General features: G+C 40.4%; 1 pseudogene; it reads left to right on the forward strand.

The window, feature by feature from the left end:
- The first annotated feature begins 13,611 nt into the window (after positions 1-13,611).
- LOC141582845 (uncharacterized) lies at positions 13,612-15,025 on the forward strand (annotated as a pseudogene).
- The last annotated feature ends 4,941 nt before the right edge of the window (positions 15,026-19,966 follow it).

Below are 19,966 nucleotides of genomic sequence, written 5' to 3' on the forward strand. Positions count from 1 at the left end.
GTCTGACTCTGTCACCCAGGCTACAGTGCAGTGGCACAATCTTGGCTCACTGCAACCTCTGCCTTCAGGGCTCAAGTGATCCTCCCACCTTAGCTTCTCAAGTAACTGGGACTACAGGTGCAAGCCACCATACCTGGCTGGCTAATTTTTATACTTCTTGAGAAGAGGTTTTGCCATGTTGCCCACGTTAGTCTCAAACAGCCGGGCTCAAGGAATCCATCTGCTCCAGATGCCCAAGTTGTATGAATTTAAGGTGTGCAATGTGATGATTTGATATATTCTGACAGATACATGAAAAGGTGCTCAACATCACTAAGCAATAGGGAAGTGCAAATCTAAACCACAAAGATACCACCTCATACCTGTTAGGATGGTTACTAAAAAGAATAAAAGCCAAACGTGGAGAAAAGGAAACTTTGAACTACCATTTGTGGAACTGCAGACTGGTACGATCATTATGGAAATGAGTAGGGAGATATTTTTGCAGAATTTCGTCTGCATTCTTTCCCCACAACAAGTCACCACCATGAGGATCACAGCTTCTCCAAATTCTGAGTCTTCCCAGCAAATTACGGAATCGGAGGGTGGATTCGGGGACGTTGGATACATTATGCCAAGGAGGGAATTTGCAGGAATTTCTAGGGTGACCGAACAGAAGTTCAAGGAAATATAATGTGTTGCTTTGTGCATGCTTCTATTTTCATTTTTCTCTTTCTCCCATCCTTCCCTTCCTTCCCTCCTTTCTCCCTTCCCTTCCCTCCTTCCCTCCTCTCCTTCCTTCCCCTTTTCCCCCTCCTTTGCTTCCTTCCCTCTTTTCCTTCTGCCCTCCCTCCCTTGCCCTCCCCTCCTCTCCCCTTCCCTCTCCTCCGCTCTTCTCTCCTTTCCTTTCTTTAGAGACAGAGTCTCAGTGTGTGGTCCAGGCTGAAATGCAGTGTTGCAATCATAACTCATGGCAGCCTTGAGCTCCTGGGCTTCAGTGATCCTCTCATCTTGACCCCTTGCCTAATTTTTGTATTTTTTTGTAGAGATGGGTGCCCAGGCTGATTTCATGCTCTTGAGCTCAAGTGATCCCCCTGCCATGGCCTCCCAAAATGCTGGGATTACAGGAGTGAGTCACTGCGCCCAGCCTATTTTCATTTCTTAATAAGTGGTGAGAACAGTCCTTGTGGACAATATTAATACACACAAACTCCTTTGAACAGTACCGTGGGATTGTTTCTTTCCTGGGGCAGAACAAGAAGCAAACAGAGATAGATGAAATGGAACTGAAGCATGCAGATGACACATATACCTAGAAAACGGAACACTATTTTACATCAGAGAGAATGAACCAGGAGAGCCCTCAGCTGACAAAAGCCAGCCTCTGGCAGAGATGCATGTGTGTCTGTATACATCACCACACGTGCACATATTTATTCGTGCAAATGTATGCAGCACCTACAAGTGTCAGAACTGGAGTTCAGCTGTGAGCAAATCGGTCATCTAGTGTCTCCATGTTGTATGATATGTTGTAGGGCATTAGCGAGTTGACCTAGAGCTCGTGAGGGATATTTAAGTGTTTCCAGACATCAACAGGGCAAGTATACCTGAAAAGGAGTTACAGGATGAGAATTCTCAGGATCTAAGTTAGCAAGGAAGAAAGGCAGTTTCTTTTTTTTTGAGACGGAGTTTCGCTCTCGTTACCCAGGCTGGAGTGCAATGGCGCGATCTCGGCTCACCGCAACCTCCGTCTCCTGGGTTCAGGCAATTCTCCTGCCTCAGCCTCCTGAGTAGCTGGGATTACAGGCATGTGCCACCATGCCCAGCTAATTTTTTGTATTTTTAGTAGAGATGGGGTTTCACTATGTTGACCAGGATGGTCTCGATCTCTTGACCTCGTGATCCACCCGCCTCGGCCTCCCAAAGTGCTGGGATTACAGGCTTGAGCCACCGCGCCCGGCCAAGAAAGGCAGTTTCTAAGAAAAGACATTTCCAGCAGATGAAACTGCAATGTGTAAAGGTATAAGCTAAAGATTAGAGACTGTGGGGACTGAAAGACTTAAAACGGAACTACTATTGGACCAGGCAATCCCATTTCTGGGTATATAACCAAAGGAAAAGAAATCTTTCTACCAAAAGACACACGCAGTTGTATGTTTACTGCAGCCCTATTCACAATAGCAGAGACAAGTAATCAACCTTGGAGCCCGTCAATGGTGGATTGGATAAAGAAAACGTGACACATATACACCGTGGAATACTATACAGCCATGAAGAAGAATGAAATCATGTCCTTTGCAGCAACGTGGATGCAGCTGGAGGCTGTTATCCTAAGTGAATTAATGCAGGAATAGAAAATCAAATACCACATTTCTCACTTATAAGTGGGAGCTAATAAATAATGGGTACTCATGGACGTAAAGACGAAAACAATAGACACTGGGGACTCCCAGAGTGGGTAGAGAGGGAGGGGTTCATGGGCTGAAAAACTACCTGTCGGGTGTTATCTATGCTCACCACCTGGATGATGGGGTCATTCACACCCCAGACCTCAGCATCATACAATATTCCCAGGTAACAAACCTGCACATGGACCCCCCAAATCTAAAAGTTGAAATTACGTATATTTAAAAATGATTAGAGATTGTCGGGATATATGGGGCAATGGAGAGCTTTCCCCTTAACCCTGAAAAACCGACTTGCAAGAGGCAGATTAATTGGATACAAAGTTTATTAACGTGTATACATAGGCGTCTTTAGAGTGAAGACCTGAAGATACAGAGGGGCTGTCCATTTTTATGCTTCGGTTCACCAAAGTCTGGGCAGCCGTGTAGAACTATGGTTGGACAAAACGGGCCTGATCCAATGCTAATGGACTGAGTGGGGAAACTCGCCAAGGCCTGTCTGTCTAGCTCCTTCTTGGCCTCTCTGAGCAGGGCTCCTTCCTTCTGGGTCTCTTAGGACCTGCAGCCAAACAAGGCAGATCAGGGAACCTTTTTATGGCCAGTCTTTATACAGATAGGATAGAGGGAAAGTTAGCTTCCTATTTTTAGGTTTTACGGCTTATGTTGGGGAAAAGGGGTTCTGGTTTCTGTGACCCGCCTTGAGAAAGAGGGATTCTAGTTTCTGTAGTGCCTTGGGGGAGGATGGGACTGAGAGGCAGGAGGTGGGAGATGGTCAGAGAGAAACATTTGCTTCTGAGGCTGCTGCGGAGTCTGCATTGTGGGGTATGGTTTTCTGAGTCCAACAGGGAGCTGCAAGTGTGTATGGTATTAACGGGTATGAACTTACATCTCTAGACATGTCTATGGCATTGCAACTTGGTTCTGGGGTCTGCATTATAACCAGAGACCCTGTGCAATAAAACAGTGTGACTTTTGCTCTCTAAAAATAAAATAAAATAAAATATCTTTAAAAAGCAAAGCAGAGCTCGTGTTGAAAAGGCTTCCCGAAATCATGAAGGCATCCAAAGCGTTTTAGAATCGAGATGGTCTCACCCTTTGCCTGGTTATTCTAACTCATGCAACCACTTAGCAAAAGCTGAGCTTTCAAAGTTCGGGTGCACCCCACTTGCTTTGTTAGATGGCTTCACGGTGCCTTACGGAGTTGGCGTTCCCATGCAGAGGCTGCCTTAAAAACAATCTATCAAATGGAGACTTCAAGAAGCTGGGCCTGGAATAATGCCTGCACTCTATTTGCTGACATTTCAAGCATTAAATTAATATTCTTGAAGTCAATTCATCAGACTCCTAGCCTGTAATTGGGATTCAACGCATGCAGTCGATTAGAGGAGAGAGCAGCCGGTCCATGGAGAAAGAAGGTTTTTCATTTAGCATCCAATCAGGGAAAGCAAACATAATCAGGCAGCGTTTCCTGGGCCGATAGATACTGCAATTCTAATGATGAGGGAAGCAAACAGAAGACACAGCAGTCCCTGAAACCTTCTCTCTTAGCATGTCCCCCAATTTCTATCACACTGACCCCAATTTGGCTTTTAATAAATCTTTATCTTTGAAACACTTCGTTGTGGAGCAAATGGAAAGAGTATTTGTTCCATCAAAAGAACGAAAGCACAGACTGGTGTGGGAGTGTGAAATCCATGCATAGCAATGGAAAAATGAAAACAAAAAAAAACCAGAAGCAAGGCAGTGTTTGTTTCCAGCGGATATGCATGCTCGAGATGAGGGCTGCTGGGTTACTGAGTTGACATATTAGATTTTGCAGAGCTAGAGACTGTTACAATATTTGAGACTGCTAATGCTGCAGTTCAAGCTGCATCCACATTTTTCACGCTTAAGGGGTCTCTAGCTCAACAGATTTTCTCACATTGATTCTGTAAGAGAAAGGCGGAGAAGTGGGAAGGAAGGTCCATGTGGGAGAATAGCAATATATACTCCAGGAAGGCACCTGTGACCTGCCTCAAACAGCTTCCTAGAACTCTAGCAAAACTGCAAAGTTCAGTCCAGAGTATCAATAAGGTCCACATATAATTTCTTGCTGGCTGAGGGCAGGTTGCTGGTAGCTGCTCTTCAGGGCATCATGATCTGTTTAATAATCAAAAGAAAGCGAGCAAAATGGAACCCATTTTGCATTAGGGAAAAAACAAAAACAAAAACAAAAACATGGCTCACTGTGGACAGCTTTCCTTTTGGAAATATTTGTCCAAGTACTTCAGAACATCCAGAACTCTGTCTGAGCAAATCCACTCTAAAACAAAGGCTTGGTGGCCCATTGTCAGTAATCCAAGCTAATGTTTTTTTTTGGGGGGCTGCAATCCTGGGCCTTACTGCTTCCCAGGTGCTTGCTGGAGAGTGGTTTAAAAAGCAAGTCAGACAAGGATATGCTGTACCTGTAGGGCAAAAAACTAATAGCCCATCTGTCTCTCTCTCTTTTTAAAAGAGTTGTTGGTTCTTCCTAACAGTCACCCATCTGTTCCTAGAAAGTTCCTCTCCTTTAAAAATGAGTTTTCAAGTCCAGTAGTTTATATAGTTGTTTGAAGAATTTAAGTAAGAATGTAGATTGACGCCCTTAGCACTCAAAAGTTCCCCAGTTTAAGATTTACAATAAAGGATGAGTGAAGGATGCTGAGAAATGGCTTTGCAGGAGCAGAGTGGAAGTCTTGGGGATTCGTTTATTTTTCTTCCAATATCTAATATTCTTAGAGAGGTTTATGAAAAAAGGAATAAATGAAACATTAAAGTTATTGAGAAATTGTGGAAGGATTCATGATTTGGAAAGCAGCAAGATGTCAGAAAAATAGACAACCTAAGTCTTATTTGTAAAAAAGTGGAGGATAAAGCCAGATGAAATGATGGCATCTTCCAGAGAAAAAGGAAAAAAAAAAAAACCTCATGTCAATAGATGTGAAACATTTATTTGCATACGTATGAAACTGTAGCTTACTTATTCATTATTGCTGTTAAGGAGATTTCCATTTTCTAGCATAAAAATACCTTACAGATACAAATTTCCACCACAGCTAATGGAGAAGAGGTACCTTTAAGGAAAAAACCTTTCTCATTTAGCAAGTTGAGCGAAAGCTTGCACATTTATATTTAAACGCAAGCCTGAGGATATTGCAGGAAAGACACTCGACAATTCATGTTATAAAGATGACATCACTCGATATAACATTCCGCTCTATAAAAAGCCACTGTGTATAGATGTCATCTCTCATTTACCATCTTCAAGGAGTTTAAGGGCTTAAAAGTGATCTCTAAGGTGTGCATTAGCACAAACTCTTCAGCATTTTATCTGGTGAGTAAGGATAAAAGCATTCAAGGTTACCCATTATTGGTCTAGAATCTGCAGTTGATGCAAATCCCTTAATTTGTGTTTTGGAAGTAAATTATACATAACATGAAATTTACCATTTTAACCAGTTTTAAGTGCACACTTCACTGGCATTAAGGACATTCACATTGTGCAGCCATCACCACCTTCCATCTCCAGAATGTCTTCATTGTCCCAAACTGAAACCCTGTTGGCATTACACACTAATTCCCTATCCTTCTTCCTCCAAGCCCTGGCACCCATCATTCTACTTTTTTACCGATGGGATTGACAACTCCAGGAATGTCGTATAAATGAGACCAAACAGTATTTGTCCGTTGGCAACTGGCTAATTGCACTCAGTGTAATGTCCTCAAGGTTCATCCATGCCGTGGGAGGTGTCAGAATTTCCTTCATTTTTAAGGTTGAATAGTATTCCCTTGCATGAACATGTCACATTTTGTTTATCCATTCATTCAGTGATGGGCGCTTGGTTTGCTTCCACCTTCTGATTACTGTGAATTATGCTGCTAGGAATTTGGGTGTACAAATAGCTCTTAGAGTTCCTGCTTGAGATTCTTTGCAAATCTCTTTATTCTTTTTCTAAAAATAAATGAGCAGGTGACAGATAGAACATGCTGCAGCTTCCCATAAAATATTTTTGCATTATTTAATGGAGAATGAATGGTCCAGCGTCTCATGAAGGAGGTTCTCAAACAAAACACAATCCGATGAACAGATTCCATGGGCTTAGCTTAGAGGGATTCCCTTAAACCCATGTGCTTTGCAACTGCTCTTACCTAAGGGTGGTTGTTGTCTGCGACCAGCTGTTATTAAGGAAGTGGTTTCTGTGACTCCAGTTTATGAGCTTTTAGTCTCCTCCTTTGGTTCCCTGGTGGCAATGATGCACTGGGAAGAAAATGTTCAGGAAAATACATAGCCACTCTTCTGCAGAACGGAGTTAACTCCTCAAGGTAAGATTTTTCTGAGCTCTTGTTATTTAGGAGAAATGCTGAATGTGTAATACTAGCACACTTAAAAGAGGTATGTATTGCTCACGGTACATTTACTCCTCAAAAGCAAACATGTATTACCAATGGGACTTACTGAATTAATAGATTTATGAGAAATTGGGGGAGAAAGGGCAAAATAAAGATAACATTTCAGTAGTGGCTTTGTGCCAAGCATGCTTCTACTACACTTTAACTGATATTCCCTCAAGTGATCCATGGCAGGCTTCTAGGCAGAGTTTATCTATCTATCTATCTATCTATCTATCTATCTATCTATCTATCTATCTATCTGTCTGTCTGTCTGTCTGTCTGTCTGTCTGTCTGTCTGTCTATCTATCTATCTATGTATCTATGTATCTATCTATCTATCCATCTATGTGTCTATCTAATTTATTTATCTATTTATATATATGTTATCTATTTATCTATCATCTGTTTATGTAATCTATCACCTATCTCTTTTACCTACCGTCATACATCTATCTTTATCATCACCTATTTATTCTATCTATATATCGGTCTACTATCTGTCAATCATCTATATTTCATCTCTCTCTGCTTTACCATGTGAAGCATTCCTTGCCCACTGTCATATTCAGAGTTCTCTAGCCTGTGGCAGCTGGATATGAACCCAGCTCCAATTGTCACTGGAACATTCTAACATATAAGCAAGTCTTTATTCTTTATAAATAAGAGCATGCCCCTCTATTGCTGGGATGGAAAACACCCACGCCCTGCTGTTGCATGTGAGGCTGTCACCATCAACGTCTATCTTCATATGCCACTGTTGTTATCTTTTAGTCACAGAAATAAATAATTTGAATTTGCCAACTAATGTTCTTTTCTCTGCCTAGTTACTTTTAGAATCACACCTTTGCTAGATGCCTGACAAAGAGAAACCCCAATATGTAAGTGTAGGGTGTGTTTCCTGTGCAAAACTCTCATTGTTCTAAGATTAAGTCTTCTTGCAATCCAAAAAGAATGAATGAGAAATAAGTAGCACATTCAGGGTTCATGTGGCTCTTAGAACACATCAAAGGAGAGGTGGTGGGAAATTAGTCAGAAGCTCGTTGCCCCATTTTCTGATGTGTACATTTAAGCATACGTTTGTGTGGATAGATGATTCCTGTGCACAAAAGAAATACCCAAATTAGTTATTGGGAGAAGACAAAACTCTCTGAATTCCTTGAAGTTTGGCATTTACAATTGCGTTTTTAATAATGGATTATAATATATGGAACTTCCCATTAATTTTTAAAATTTCATTTTCATAATGATCCAATGAAGTTGGTATCATTTTTCCCTATTTTACAAATCAAATGCATTCATGCTGAGAAGAATACATTCTTCCTTTTGATGTCTTGGACTTCCCTTGAAATAGTCTGTGGGGAGTCGAGGCAAGTAGATGAAAGAAGATAAAATCCCTGACTTTTTCTTTTTATGATTTCCTCTTATTCACATTTCCTTTGAATTACAATCTCCTTATTTATCTGTTTCACTTGAATAATGGACATTTTAATCAAAATTGCCTGTATTTATTTTCTTTGATGTATTTCATAATGCCTCAACTTGCAAACCCAAAGTCATGGATGAGAGTCTTGTTATATTTTTGTTTATTACACTGAGATTCACTAAATCCACATGGCTATCCATAGTCATGATTTCAGCTCCCAATGCAAGCTCAATATTGATTTTATCTGGATTCTTGACTGTGGCACGCATCATCACCTCATTTAATTGTACACTCCTTCAGCATCATTTTGCCTACAAAAATTGAAATCTTTGGAAAGAATTACGGCTAAGCAAATGCAAAGTTTTTAGTGTTTTTTTTTTTTTTTTTTTTTTTTGCCTGTGCTGTGTGTGTGTGTTTGTGTGTGCATGTGTTTGTGTGTCTGTGTCTGTGTGTGTGTGTGTGTGTGTAGTGAGGGGAAGGTTGTCTTTCCAGTAGTTCTGAATAAGAAATTTAAACTGATAGCAAATTCTATTTCATACCCGAAAATAAGAAAGGTTTCAATGTATGACTTTAAGTGCATTCTTTTGCAGAGAAGACCCGGGGTAAGTATATATTTTCCTGGATGAGTGCTACTTTGTAAATACTCTATCTGTCAGCCTAGGCTAAGTTTAGCTGCAGTAACAAATGACTCCCCAAATGCAGTGTCTTATAACCAAGGTTTACTTCTTACTCAAATTCCATGATGGGGTCTTTATTTATATACAAAAATATGAATATCAGAAGAGGTAACACTGAGATTTCTCTTGATAAAACCAGCCAGGGAGGTTTTTTTTTTTTTTTTTTTTTTTTTTTTTTTTTTTTTTTTGTAATCTGATATGGTAGTGTGCAACCAACCAACTAACCAACCCAATAATTGAAAATCATCATGCTTAGGCTGGCCATGGTGGCTCACACCTGTAATCCCAGAACTTTGGGAGGCTGAGGCAGGAGGATTGCTTGAGTCCAGGAGTTGGAGACCAGCCTGGGAAACATGACAAAGCCTTATTTCTACAAAAAGTACAAAAAATTAGCCAAATGATTGTGCGTGCCTGCAGACCCAGCTACTCTGGAGGCTGAGGTGGAGGGATTGCCTGAGCTGGGTAGGTTGAGGCTGCAGTGAGCTGAGATTGCACCACCACACTCCACCCTCAGCAACAGAGCAAGACTCTGTCTCAAAAAAAAAAAGTTAACCTCATTTTTTTTTTCTTTTTGGTATCACACAACTTGCTTGATTTCCAGCTAAAGCCCAGAAGGAGAGAATTCACAAAAAACAGCCTTCCTTTTGCTCTAGTGATCCAAGTAATGTTCACAATTTTCTGCTTTGATTTGGTAGTGGAGACCAAGACATAAAGAGAGGCAACCCTGTAATCTCAGCACTTTGGGAGGCCGAGGCGGGTGGATCACGAGGTCGAGAGATCGAGACCATCCTGGTCAACATGGTGAAACCCCGTCTCTACTAAAAATACAAAAAACTAGCTGGGCGTGGTGGCGCGTGCCTGTAATCCCAGCTACTTGGGAGGCTGAGGCAGGAGAATTGCCTGAGCCCAGGAGGCGGAGGTTGCGGTGAGCCGAGATCGCGCCATTGCACTCCAGCCTGGGCAACAAGAGTGAAACTCCGTCTCAAAAAAAAAAAAAAAAGAGAGGCTCCACTTGGATTCATATTTGCAATTTTATCAGATAATGATGGGTGAATTCATAGCTGTATAGTCCTTCCTAACAATGCAGAATCCAGAGGTCTGTGGGTTAAGTTCTCTGTTATCCACATCAGAGAGTGTTCATTAGGTGCATGTCTGCTGGTGGCCTCTGCAGTTTTTCTGCAGAGAAAATTTACTGTTTCACGCATACCCCTCTGAAGCCCTCCAACATGTGACAATTGGCTGATCATGCATGTAAGTGGATAAACTCAATCGTGCATGAATAATTTCAGCAAGTCAGGGCTAAGGGCCAATTGTTGGAAGATGAGAGATGTTGAAATCATTGGAGTCATTTGCTTAGATAGATTCAAGTCCAAGGGAGTGAAATCAGCTGTCAAGCCAAGGCAGGCATTATAAAATAATAGAAAGAGAGGAAGACAAAACGGAGGGCAGAAGTGATTAAAAGAAATTTTGAGCACCAGGCACGGTGGCTCACGCCTGTAACCCCAGCACTTTAGGAGGCCACAGCTGGTGGATCACCTGAGGTCAGGAGTTCGAGACCAGCCTGACCAACATGAAGAAGCCCCATCTACTAAAAATACAAAATTTAGCCCGGCTTGGTGGTGCATGCCTGTAATCCCAGCTACTCGGGAGGCTGAGGCAGGAGAATCACTTGAACCCGGGAGGCAGAGGTTGCTGAGAGCCAGGATGGTGGCATTGCACTCCAGCCTGGGCAACAAGAGTGAAACTCTCATCTCAGGAAAAAAACCCCGACATTTTGAAAAGTTCCGTTGAATTTGCTTGCCTTTCATGTAATGCCAATTTTAAATCTATGGCACTTAGAAACAAAGGAAAACGTAAGACGACAAATAGAAATCAGAAAAACAACTAACACATTTGTTAGATCAAGGAATAATTGCGAGATAAATGAAACAATATAGCAGCTTTTGCACATAGAAATCACTCAACAAAATCGTTAGATATCATTCATCAATTCCATATCATACGTCAAACCATTACATGCTGGTAGAATTACAGAAATCTACGTGGAGTAAATATATTGTTTAAAAACTAGGCATACTATTGGTTGTTTCAGCTTTTTCTGTGACTGTGGCAGATGCTAAATATACTCATTAAGGTTTTCCTTTGCAACGTGACAGTTTGGGTTTTCATGAACTGTATTTCCCATTCTTAATGTGGAAACAAAACAGATTTCATTTTGCACACTGAAACTGTTTGGACTTTTTTCCCCCCTGCAGATTTGCAGTTCAATTAGGCTCACATTTTCATCACAGACGCTTAGTTTCTGTTCCCCAGTAGAACTTAAGACCTAGAGATTTGCTACCCGTTAAAAATGGAATGATTCGGCATTTTTCATTTTTAGTGGATAAATATGCTCTTGTACTGTGAGCCATTTCCTTCTTTCTTCCTCCTCCTGCTCCTTCTTTATAGAGACGGTGTCTTGTTCTGTCACTCAGGCTGGAGTTCAGTGGTGTAATCATAGCTCACTGCAGCCTCTACTTCCTGGGCTGAAGCCATCCTCTTGCCTCGGCCTCCCAGGTAGCTGGACTACAAGGGGATGCCACTAGACCTGGCTAACTTTTAAGTTTGTTTTGAAGAGATGGGATCTCACTATGTTTCCCAGGCTAGTCTCAAGCTCCTGGCCTCAAGTAATCCTCTTGCCTCAGCCTCCCAAGGTGCTGGGATTATAGGCCTGAGCCACTGCACTCAGCCTTGAAATCACTTCAAAAAGAAGAAATAAATGTATTTTTTACTGTGCTAAAATACATACAACATAAAATTTACTATCTTAATAATTTTCAAGTGTACAGTTTCACAGTGTTAAATACATTTATAATGTGGTGCAACTAACACCACCAACAATTTTCATTTGGACGTACGTTTATTTATTTTTAATTAAATGAATTGGTTTTTTTCTTCTTTTAGACATAGTCTCGCTATTGCCCAGGCATTCCTTGTTTTAGCTTCTACTCCCATCTTTTTTGGCTCACTATTTCTACCCTGACTATAACAACTTAACCTGCCATGACCTTCAGTATTCATTACACCTTTTTTTTACTTTAATCCCACCCCCTGCATGCATTTCCCCACCTAACCAGTGCACAATCTAGAAGACAGTTTCCTCAAAAAATTAAGACAGAACTACCATAAAATCCAGCAACTGCACTACTGGGTATATATCTAAAGAAAATGAGATAAATATCTCAGAGAGACATCTGCATCACCTATGTCCATGACTGTATTATTCATAATAGCCTGGATGGAGACATAACCTAAGTGCTCATCAGGGGAAGAACGGATAAAGAAAATGTGGTGTACATACACCAGGACATACTCTTCAGCATTTACAAAGAAGGAAATTTGGTTATTTGCAACAACACACACGAACCTGGAGGATATTATGTTAAGTGAAATAAAATAACCAAAGAAAGATAAACAATGCATGACAATTTATTTACATGTGGAATCTAAAAAAGTTTAAATCATAAATGCATAGAGTATGATGACTGGGAGCTGAGGGCAGGTGAAATGAGGATACTTTGGTCAAAGATCAAAATTTGAAGTTATGGGGTGAACAAAATCCGGGAATCGTAAGTACAGCTGGGTAGCGATGAACGTGTTAAGGAATTCAACTGTGGTCACCATCACACAATGTATACAGGTATAAAGCCATCCTGTTGTATGCCCTGCATATATACAACCTTTATGTGCCAAATATTTGAGAATAACACATTTTAAAAAGGCATATAAAAACACTATGAGAGGTGGAGAGATTAAGATCATAGAAAAAATAAGTCACTTTCTTGCTTTTTTTTTTTGCACAAAAGGCCTCCATTTTCTCTTGCACTGACACTGAGCCCCACTAATTATGTACCTGGCCCTGAAGGTCACATTGGGCATTGGAGGGATCCCACACTGGACCCTCATTCCTTCAGGGACATAGAAATGGAATCTGAAAGTTCAACAAAACACTAGTGGCTGAGAGTAGCCTCTGTGTGACAGACCCACTTGCGACATTCTCCAGCTTTTGAGAAAGGTAGATGATGCTGAGGTTTAGGGTATAACTGGTCCCATCAACCAGGCAGTGAGCACCTGATGGGCAGTCTTAGTCCTTACCTCCCTCCCTGCTCTAGTAGTCCCCGGTGTCTGTTGTTTCCATCTTTACATCACTGATTGCTCGATGCTTAGGTCCCGCTCACAAGTGAGAACGTGCAGTATTTGGTTTTCTGTTTCTGCATGAGTTCACTTAGGATAATGACCTCCAGCTGCATACATGTTCCTGCAAAGGACATGATTTCATCCTTTTTGACGAATGAATAGTATTTCATGACGTATATGTACCATATTTTCTTTACGGAATATATCTTTGTAACACATCTGCGTACGCCTGATTCTAAAATTAAAGTTAAAAGGAAAAAAAGTTGATACTGCAAAAAAAAAAAAAAAAAAAAAAAGCACTTATAGTCTAATGTTTTCAAAGTAACTTTGAAAAATTTAAGCATTAAAAAAAATCGGGGGGATCCGGAATCTGGCGCGGTTTTTGCTCCAGCCCCAGCTGGGTTAGGGCCTCGCAGCCCTGCTTCCACCCCGTCAGGGAGGCCCGGGTGACTCTGGCCACAGCCTCGGCCTCCGTCGCTCTGTGAGCTGCGGGCATCTCATGATTCGCAGCTAAGACTCCGCGACACCCTGCAGCCCAGAAATGGAACTCTTCACATTCAAGGATGTGGCCATAGAATTCTCCCCAGAAGAGTGGAAATGTCTGGATCTTGCTCAGCAGAATTTATATAGAGATGTGATGTTGGAGAACTACGGAAACTTGGTCGCCCTGGGTGCTGCTCCCTCTAACTCAGACGGGGTCACCTGTTTGGAGCAAAGAAAAGAGCCTTCAGTGAAAGACACGTGAGACAGTAACTGAAAGCCCAGTGATGCGTTCTCATTTCACCCAAGACCTTTGGCCAGTGCAGGGCATAGAAGATTCATTCCACAAACTTGCACTGAGAAGATAGGAGAAAAGTGTAAATTCTTATGTCCAATTAAGAAAAGGTTGTAAAAGTGTAAATGAGTGTAAGGTACAGACAGGAGGTTATAATGGACTTTACCAATGCTTGTCAACTACCCCCAGCAAAATAATTCAATGTAATATGTGTGTCAATGTTTTTAATAAATTCTCAAATTCATACAAACATAAGACAAGACATACCGGAGAGAAACCATTTAAATGTAAAAAATGTGGCAGATCAATTTCATAGGTTTCTACAACTAACTCAATATAAGGGGAATACATGCTGGAGAGAAACCCCTCACATGTGAAGAATGTGGCAAAATCTTTACCTCATCCTTAAGCTTTGACAAACATAAGAGAATTCATACCAGAGAGAAACGCTACACGTAAACAATGTGGCAAAGCCTTTAATAGTTCTACAAGCCTTACTAAATATAAGAAAATTCATACTGGAGAGAAACCCTGTACATATGAAGAATGTGGCAAGGCCTTTAGTTGGTCCTCAGCCCTGAGTGAGCATAGGAAAATTCATACTGGAGAGAAACCATACAAATGTAAAGAATGTGCCAAAGCCTTTAGACACTCCTTAGCACCGAATAAACATAAGAAAATTCATACTGGAGAGAAACCCTACACATGTAAAGAATGTGGCAAAGCCTTTAGACAGTCCAGAGGCCTGAGTGAACATAATATTCATACTGGAGAGAAACCCTACACATGTAAAGAAAGAATGTCGCAAAGTTTTTTTTTTTACCAGTAATCAAAGCTTACTCTACACAGGTGCACTCATTGTGAACAAAAACTTTACAAATGTGAAGGATGTGGCAAAATCTTTACTCAGTCCTCATCCCTTCATAAACATAAGAGAATTCATAGTGGTGAGAAACCCTACACATGTAAAGAATGTGGCAAAGCCTTTTATAGGTCTTCACACCTTACTGAACATAAGAGAATTCATTCTGGGCAAAAACCCTACAAATGTGAAAATGTGAAGAATGTGGCAAAGCCTTCAATAGTTCTACAGGCCTTACTAAACGTAGGTAAAGCTTTTACTTGGTCCTCAACCCTTACTGTACAAAGGAGAATTCATACAGGTGAGAAACATAGTTGACAACATATTCGAATGACTTTTTTTATTCCATATTCTTCATTTCTTAAAATTTTTGTAGACATATAGTATCTATATGTATTTATGGCATATATAGGTTATTTGAATACAGGCATACACCATGTAATAATCCATTAAAGAGTTCTTCATCAAATATTTACTACAGATTGTTTTATGATTGTAATATTATATAATTATAATTTATACATTTCTGAATCCTGAATGCTTTTAAAAATTTTTCATATTTCTCTTTGAACATGTAGCATATTTATCCTATAAACACATACAGACTTTGACTTTATTTACGTGAAGTTAACTATTTAAACATACTGCTCTAAAAATAAACCTTAAGAAAACTATGGAGCAAGCAACAGTGTGTGAGATCAAATCTGTTTCTTTGTAATTACTGTAAAATCTAATAAATTGAGACTCTTCCCCATGTTAAAAAAAAAATCGGGAGGAAAAACTGAAAGATGTTACAGTAGGTTATTTCCCAGTGATAAGACTATGGGTAATTGTTATTTTCTTCCTCTCCAATGTGCTGCACTGTGTATATTTTACCATTTTAATCAGAAACATAATAAACCATTTTTTTTTAGACATGGTCCCACTCTATCACTTAGGCTGGAGTACAGTGGCACCACCATGGCTCACTGCAGCCTCATACTCCTGGGCTCAACTGATCCTCCTGTCTCAGCTTCTCATGTAACTTGGACCACAGGGGCACACCACCATGCCCAGCTAATTGTTTTAATTTTTTTGTAGAGATGGGGACTCACTTTGTTACCCAGACTGATCTTAAACTCTTGGGCTCAAGTATTCCTCCCAACCTCAGCTCCCAAAGTGCTAGGATTACAGGTGTGAGCCACTGTACCTGGCCAACAATAAACAATTTTTAAAATTGCTAAAATAAAAATGAGAAGAAAAAGTAGACGACGATTGATGTCCTTTTGTGAATTCTTCTTCAGGACTTGGTTATAGGGTTGCAGAAGATCATTCAAGCCCTTTTGAAGATGCTCTCGTAGAGGCATCGCAAGTTTGTTTGTGGAAAGCACAAAGAAAGGTCTTTAAATGCAAGTCCTTTTCAAGGAAGTATCAGGAAGGCTTTGGTTTCTGCAGTCCCTGCTCTAAAACGCTGGCTCTGTTTTACTGGTTAACGAGAATGCCGTGTGACACTTTATGTGGTCTCACATGAGTAGCAAATGTTGCATTTCCCTTAACACCTGCCTTTTCTCTGACCTAGTTGGCATTTGGTAATGGGAGAATTTTTAGTTCCTTTAAAACAGGAGTCTTGCTGAATACAGTTCCTGAGTGCAGTGCCAACAAAATTCATAGCTCCACTGCGTTCCATATTCTGTGAGTGGCAGCCCATTAATGGCAGTATTGAGAACAAGAGGCACGTAAATCAGCCTGGAGGTGGATGATCTTGAGTTTCATCATGTTTTGCAGAGACTCAGTGGGACAGTGGTTCCACAGGGAATAATTTACACCGATTCTGATACTGGGGTAAAATGTGAATCTAGTCTCATTCCACAGAGGCATGCCAGCATCACTCTGGTCAGGAATCACTTTTTGGCTGCATATTTACAATGTTTTATTACGTTGCATCCCCCAAGCAGATGATACAGTCTTCAATTCAAACTTTTTTGCATAGATGTGATGTATCCCTTGAAGCTTATCTGGCATGTGGCATTTTAAAAAATATGTAAGTGCCTAACAAATATTCATTCAATGTTGAATGGACATTGAATTTAACATCATCCTTTTGTGAAGTTACCTAATGCATGTTACATTACAGATCTGTATGTTTTTAAAAAAATCACTGGTAACTTTTCTCTTTTCCAGTAAAAGAAAATTTAGAATCATGGGGTACATGTGCTTCTTTGTTACATAGCTGTATTACACACTGGTGGGATTTGGATTCCTAGTGTACCCCAATACTCAAATAGTGGAAGCACTGTACCAGTTTGATAATTTTTCAACCTTCACCTCCTTTATATCCTCCCTTCTTTTGGAATCCCTAGTGTCTAATGTTCCCAGCTTTGTGTCTGCATGTACCCATAGTTTAGCTCCCACTTGTCAGTGAAAACATGCAGTGTTTGTTTTCTGTGTCTGACTTAGCTCACTTAGGATAATAGTCACCAGTTCCAACCATGTTGCTGCAAGGACATGATTTATTCTTTTTTATGTCACCATAATAGTCCACGGAAAATCAGTGATCATTTATCTGAACTCAGAATGTGTGCATGCGTCGATGCTATTGGCTTTTAATCAATACAATTGTATTGATTCCCTTTTTCCATGACTAGCAATCTTAAATCATTTTCAATGTTTGCAACTTCTTCACAAATGCAAAAAACATTATCTTTAGGTCCATCCACATATTTCATTTATTATTATTATTTGAGATGGAGTCTTGCTGTCTCCCAGGCTGGAGTGCAGTGGTGCAACCTCGGCTCACTGCAAACCTCTGCCTCCCGGGTTCAAGCGATTTTCCTGCCTCAGCCTTCCAAGTAGTTGGGATTACAGGTGCGTGCCACCATACCCAGCTAATTTTTGTATTCTTAACAGAGACAGGGGTTTTGTCATGTTGGCCAGGCTGGCCTCGAACTCCTAACCTCAGGTGATCCGCCCATTTTAGCCTCCCAAAGTGCTGGGATTACAGGCATGAGCCACTGTACCTGACCTATCCACATGCCTTAAACACTGTATATCATAACTTATCAATCATTTTGGTAAAAGAATTGATCAAAGCCTTTGTGCTCTTATTTTCTTGAGTTTTTGTTGTGTTGCATTATAGTAAGATGTTTTATTATTCAAATAAAGGTTTGAACATAATATAACAGGCTGTTTCATCATTTTTGGTGATTATTCTTTTTTTATTGTTGTTGTTTTCCTGAAAACAATCTTTTGAGCTTGTAACCCTTATGCGTACACAATATATTGTTTCTCAATTCTGTGATGAGACGAACATTAAAATAGAATTTATTGACAAATGACTTTCAATTTCCCACTTGTGAGAATAATAGGATCATGAACCTTTTTGACTGGATATGAATGTAGATTAAACTGCAGTAACGATTTTAACCAGTAGATGGAATTATGAACAATTTCTAGAAGACTTCAATTATGTATTACATTTTAATAAATATGGGAGCCCCTCTTTCCTTCTAAAATAGCTAACAGGGGGGTGTTTGGTAGGAACATTTTTGCTTGGAGGCTTTTATTTTCTTATTTCTATAAAATAACAGCATGCTTACAGATTTACAAAATGTCTTGTAACAGACATCTGGACTCCAACATCATGGATGTGGCCAGAAAAGGCCATTTTCTTCAAGTTCAGCAAAAACTTTGATAGAGAAGTTTTATTTGACTTTCGGAAAAAAAGAACATGGGGTTAGAAGTTGTGGTGTTGTCAGAAAAGGGGTTTTGATGTAGACCCCAGAAGAGGGTTCTTAGATCTTGTGCTGAAAGGAATTGAAGGTGAGTCACACAGCACAGTGAAAGAGGCAAGTTCATCAGAAACTGTTCCATTACAGAGTAGGGTGTCCTCAGATATCAAGAGAAGGAACGTCCCATCTTTGTTTTAAGTTTTTCTTAGATAGGGGACTTGTCTATACAAAGACTAGCTAAGCTGTCATCATGTATTATTTTATTGATTTAAATACAACTATCCTTGACTTCAAGGCCAACTTGAAATCAACTATCTTGATTTCAAAACCAGCAAAACATCTGGGGTCTCCCCAATGCATGATGCTTTAACATTTTAGTGTGTAAGTACATCAAAGCATGACTATAATTATTTTGGAAGCATATATTGTTATGGGCATGGTGACATCCAGACTTCCTGCTGTTGCAGGAGTGTGTCCTTGCAGATATCTTTAAGCTGTTTCCTCAACTATAAACATCTTATCACCATGTGACTGGCAACGAGTGTGTCTTGCTAGTTTTATGATGAAGTCAGTTTTGAAATGATGTCACCCTGGCTCTCCTAGGCTTCCTGCTTCCCTAGCAGTGGTATTATAAGAAAATGATTAGATACGGAGAATGGTCCACATTTTAATTCTGCCTCTTCTGCTTATTAGATGGGTGGGAACCGATGGGCCCTTTAATGGCTATATGTATTAAATATATCATACGGGGTATCTCGGGGGTCCCAGAGACCATCCCCAGGTTTGGTGATTTTCTAGAAGGACTCACTGAACTCAGTATGTAGTTGTCCTCACAGACATGATTTATCACAGCCAGAAGATGAAGAGCAAAATCAATAAAGAGAAGTGGTGTATGGGTAAAAGTCTGAAGGCCACCAGGCACAAATTTTCAAGAATCCTCTCCCTGTGGAGTGAAACAGGACACGCTTAATCCATTCAGGGATTGCAACAATGCCTGTGAAGTGCTGGCCACCAGGGAAGCTCTCCTGAGCCTAGAAGCCTGGGGTTTGTGTACAGTGTGTTTGTGTAAACACTCTCTGCCTAGGGCATCAGACTCCAGGAAGAAAAGCAGGTGTGCAGCATAAGTGATATTGTTTGTACAAACAGTTTAGACAGAATGAGCCATTTTCTCCATTCTGAGAATAGTGGGAACTCTTCTGAAATCTAAGTTCCCATATGCCAGTGGATAGAAATTGAATGGTGTCCCTTTGGTCCAAATTCATATGTTGAAATGGTGAAATGTGCTGTATCTGTACTTGGAAATGAGCTCTTAATGGAATTAATTAAGGAGGTTAAGTGATGCCACAGGGCACAATCCTGATCCAACAGATAGGATTGGTGTTCTTATAAGGACAGACCTGACTTCTCTCTCTCTCTCTTTCTCTTCCTCTCTCTCTCTCCTCTCTCTCTCTCTCTCTCTCTCTCTCTCTCTCTCTCTCTCTCTCTTTCTCTCTGTCGAATGAGGGTACAGAGAGAAGGCAGGCAGCCATCTTTTGCAAGCCGGGAGGAGAGA

Source organism: Saimiri boliviensis, chromosome X (assembly GCF_048565385.1).
Source record: "Saimiri boliviensis isolate mSaiBol1 chromosome X, mSaiBol1.pri, whole genome shotgun sequence".
NCBI lineage: Eukaryota > Metazoa > Chordata > Mammalia > Primates > Cebidae > Saimiri > Saimiri boliviensis.